Source organism: Electrona antarctica (genome assembly GCF_951216825.1).
Source record: "Electrona antarctica genome assembly, chromosome: 10".
NCBI lineage: Eukaryota > Metazoa > Chordata > Actinopteri > Myctophiformes > Myctophidae > Electrona > Electrona antarctica.
The window spans coordinates 5,346,201-5,351,200 of record NC_136791.1 but is presented as its reverse complement, the minus strand read 5'-3'; the positions used below and the strand labels follow the sequence as shown (position 1 = coordinate 5,351,200).

Here is a 5,000-nt window from a genome sequence, read left to right as displayed (position 1 = left end):
GCCACTATGTAGGATCACATGTGGTGTGCCACTATGTAGGATCACATGTGGTGTGGCCACTATGTAGGACCACATGTGGTGTGCCACTATGTAGGATCACATGTGGTGTGCCACTATGTAGGACCACATGTGGTGTGCCACTATGTAGGACCACATGTGGTGTGCCACTATGTAGGATCACATGTGGTGTGCCACTATGTAGGATCACATGTGGTGTGCCACTATGTAGGATCACATGTGGTGTGCCACTATGTAGGATCACATGTGGTGTGCCACTATGTAGGCTCACATGTGGTGTGCCACTATGTAGGATCACATGTGGTGTGCCACTATGTAGGATCACATGTGGTGTGCCACTATGTAGGACCACATGTGGTGTGCCACTATGTAGGATCACATGTGGTGTGCCACTATGTAGGACCACATGTGGTGTGCCACTATGTAGGATCACATGTGGTGTGCCACTATGTAGGACCACATGTGGTGTGCCACTATGTAGGATCACATGTGGTGTGCCACTATGTAGGACCACATGTGGTGTGCCACTATGTAGGATCACATGTGGTGTGCCACTATGTAGGATCACATGTGGTGTGCCACTATGTAGGATCACATGTGGTGTGCCACTATGTAGGATCACATGTGGTGTGCCACTATGTAGGATCACATGTGGTGTGCCACTATGTAGGACCACATGTGGTGTGCCACTATGTAGGATCACATGTGGTGTGCCACTATGTAGGATCACATGTGGTGTGCCACTATGTAGGATCACATGTGGTGTGCCACTATGTAGGATCACATGTGGTGTGCCACTATGTAGGATCACATGTGGTGTGCCACTATGTAGGACCACATGTGGTGTGCCACTATGTAGGACCACATGTGGTGTGCCACTATGTAGGATCACATGTGGTGTGCCACTATGTAGGATCACGGATGGGGATGAGAGTGACGCAGTCAGTGGTGGAAAGCAGTATATTGATACTTTTACTGACGTCGAAACTGTCTTCTAAATCATGACAGTTTTCTGAGAAACCTCATGCTTCTGTATCAGTGGTTCTCAATATTTCATGTCAAGGACCCTAAAATTATATGTAATTTTCCGCCGCCCCCCCCATCTGAAAATATGTTGTTCCAGGAACCCCTCATAAGCAAAGATTTGAGTTAAAAACGTTTGTTCGGAAAGAATATATATTCAAAGATTTGCGCCACATTTTCACGATTTTTCAAAAATACAAGCTTGTAGCGCGGCACTCGGTGGCGCGCTATGAGCTTATGCATGCATGAGCATGAGCATGCCTATGCATGCCTATGCATGTCAAACTGGGCATCCTTTTCAAATGGGGTCTTGCCCTTAACACATTTTGTGCCCAAAACGTCTGTGGACGTCCTGGGTATTACCGCACGTGCATAGCCCAAGACGTCTGTGGACGTTTTTTTTATTTTATTTTTTTATTAAAAAAAATCAGATTTTTTTTTTTTTTTAACACGTGGTGCCAAAGTTTGTGTTTTCGCCATTGAGAATGCATTTGGCGTTTAAATTAAATAACTCAGAAACTATAAAACATTTCAAAGTAAAATGTTCCAGCATGTGTCTCCACAGTCAGCTGAATTATAAAAAATCACACCCGTGTGAACTGAGTGGTGTAAGGTTTTATATAGCATGATCAGCTGTGGTCTGACGTAATGTCTGACGTAATGAAATCACACAAAATATGTTAAGTAAAAAAAGCTATCATTTTTGATAAATGTATGTATCACACCTGGATGTGATTTCACAACTGGCTTTTTTTGCGCAGAGAAAATGACCACGGTTGCTACGGTCATCCAGTTCACCCGGGTGTGATTTAATTACGTCAGAAATTATTTTGAACATAGCAACCATGGTCATTTTTTTATGCACACAAAAGCCAGTTGTAGGAGTGGTTTACACCACTCAAAAATGTGAATGGATTTTCTAGGTGAAAGTGATTTTGGGCAGTATTGCGTGGGCTCTCAATGTGTTAAAATTAATTTTCAGGGCAAGACCTCGACCTCACGCGTGCAGACTCGGCCCCCAGCCTGGTACCCTAGTCAAAATATGGCCCTCGAGGAAAATGAATTGGGGAACCCTGGCCTAGGCGTCTCTGCATGGCTCACCATGCTCAGTCCTGCCGAAGCAGCTGTGCTGTAGTTTTAACCAAGCGCCAGTAGAGCCTTAAGGGTCAAGAGTGGAGCATCCGTTCCAGACAGTGACACAGCCTCTACTAGGATACTCTCAATGGTCCAGATATATAATGTGGCAGTTCAACCTGCCACTGATGATATATTGTATGACCTGTATTAAATGCTGACTATTTATTTCTAATCTAACAGGAAGGTCGGGACAAATGGGTTAAAGTTTGAATTATTATTTATGGTGTATGTTGCAGAGAATCATTATTATTTTGGGCTGTGTATGTATATGGGTGGATGCTTGATTACTGATTGGTGGCTCCACTGTAGGGAGCTGCACCTACCAACTGTGGGTTTGGGTAGGGGACATGCCGTCAGTGTTTTGTGTGCGTGTGTGTGTGTATATATAGAGAGAGAACTCTGATTATAAATATGTGGGTTATGTGAAATGTGTAATGATTTAAATGTGAATTATTAAGTGCTAAAGTATTGTCTCTGGACATGGACTGGTATAATTGTGGAATCAATTCAGGGTGGTATGTTCCAGTGGGAGGGGCTTAGCCTTTATATGTAGGGAGGCCTCCCACTGCCTGGCAGTCTAAGTAGCCCCCTTTCTGAAACCAGCTCCTCGCCACTCGCTCTACACACTTGCCCTCGATATGCGCGTTCACGCGAGGCTGCGCCATATTAAGTGTCGTCCGAAACCAAGCAGCCTTGAGTGGAAGTGGCTTATAAAGCCCTCAAGAGCGAGTCTGTGCCGATCTAGACTCGATTGCCTTGTGCAGCCCTGTTCTCTGTCCGCATGGAAAACGCGACCTACAAATGTAAGTACCACCACAAATAAATGATAAATAAACTCCTCCTAAACAATCTTCATCTGATGCAGAATAGACAACACTCCAACTGATGTTCACAAGGGCTCTTTATTTACCCCACCGTGAAAAAAACGATAAATGAAAGTTATGAAACCACACAAACAAAACAACTTATGATTTATAAACACCATGGATGTATATGACATGTCATTTTTGACACGCTGTATTTCCTTTTTCCATATTAATGAAATCCACATGTCACAAACATACACGATAAAATGCAATATAACTGTACAAACAAAATAACAGGTAACACAATTGCGTGATGGTAACCATGGCAACGAATGGTGTCTGTTTCCTGTTTCTGCACAAGGAGGGCGAGTGTATTTCCAAACAGTTTTTTATACCCAGCACCCTAATCAATGGAACTTGATTCAGCTGGAGGGGCACTTTCTGACGAGGGAACCTCCCGAGAGCACTTCAAGTCAAGGGACTGGTTTCAGAAAGGGCTTAGGACTGTGGAGGTGGAAGGAGCTATAGGGCCACCTGACCAGTAAAACTGTAAATACTTTTGTTTCTGCTCTGGGTGAATAAAGAACCGACTTCTCTGCATCCAAGGTGTCTGTCTGACCGTTTTCTCCAGTTTTTGGCAAACACTACCCACACTATAGGGAAAAGTGTGACATATACAGTGATTACATCTGATGGTCCTGTGTTGGTGTGTTGTGGTGTTCAATTTACGCTTTGGTCCCATGCAACTACATAAAGGTCAAGGGAGCGGTCCCTTCTGAAGCAACATCGGATTGTTTTTTTTTGTTTTTTTACACACATCTCTGTTATTCCCTTACCGGAGGAAACATTGTTATAACTGCCTAACCTCTTTAAACCCATTGGAACTTCATTGATTGGAGTATATATACCCCAGCAGCAGGGGCTCTATACTGGGAGTTTAGGCCCAGAATTGGGACGCACGGGTTAATCTGTGAGGCTGCCCATTTGATTTGTATATATCCTGGACACTTGTTTTATACATCCAAACGTATGAAATATCAGCCTTTGGTGGAACGTATTATTGGGATACAATTGTCAACTTATTGTCCTTGTGTTTGGGAGTCTGGGCCATGCATGTTCACAAGCTTTTGCTCAGGGGCCTGAAATTGGGAGGATTGCAAAAGACAAATGCTAACAAATAATTGGCAAAATACTGTTCTGTCTCAGTTATTAATAGGCCAGTCTATTTGTCTTATCTAGAGAAGGCAATGTTTGATTTAGCCTTAAAAGTGGCTTTTAAAAAAATCACACCCGTGTGAACTGAGGGGCGCTCTTATCAACGTAGGCTACATCATCATATACATCATCTCTTTCTGGCCAATCAGAATTTGCGTTCTCACCTTCGTCTTCAATGTTTGTGTTAGGACAAAGTTTGTGTTTACACACACTACAAGCTGGACAATAGAGCGTCGCAGTCCCGCCCCCTACCAGGGCCCAGGAAATGATTCATTGTTCATTTTCCTCATAGACATTTCAAAAAGTATTTATTTAAAGACCTTTTAAGCGTCGTACAAAGCCAACTCGAGTTGTGAGAAATCATGACGACAAACCGAACAAATAATTAGAAAGAAGAAAACGGCAGTTTACAACATTCAACATTCTTCTTTGTAATCATTTGTTTGGTCCAAAATATTGTGTTTATTGTCATGATTTGTCACGACTCGAGTTGGCTTTGTACGACGCTTAAAAGGTCTTTTAAAAAAACCTGTTTCTATGTCAATGGTTCTCAAACTATTTCATGTCAAGGACCCACAGAATGATATGCATTTAGCCGCGCAGACCCCCGTTTCAAAATGGCTTGTTCCAGAGACCCCCCCCCCCCCCCCCCCCACCAGAAGCAAATATTTGAGTTAGAAACGTCCACTGTAAAAGAATATAATATATATTCAAGAGCTTGTTGATCTGCTATGTTCTGCTAAGTTGACACAGACGCGGGATAAAAATGGGCTAATGTATTGCGCCGATCCCAATAAAAAA

General features: G+C 43.1%; 1 protein-coding gene across 1 annotated transcript in view; it reads left to right on the top strand.

Annotated features, from left to right (window-relative positions):
• The window catches only part of cdh23 (cadherin-related 23), a gene marked incomplete at its 3' end in the record, with an annotated part of 389,228 nt that overhangs the window by 62,272 nt on the left and 321,956 nt on the right, over window positions 1–5,000 (top strand). The gene's annotated exons all lie outside the window — the stretch shown is intronic.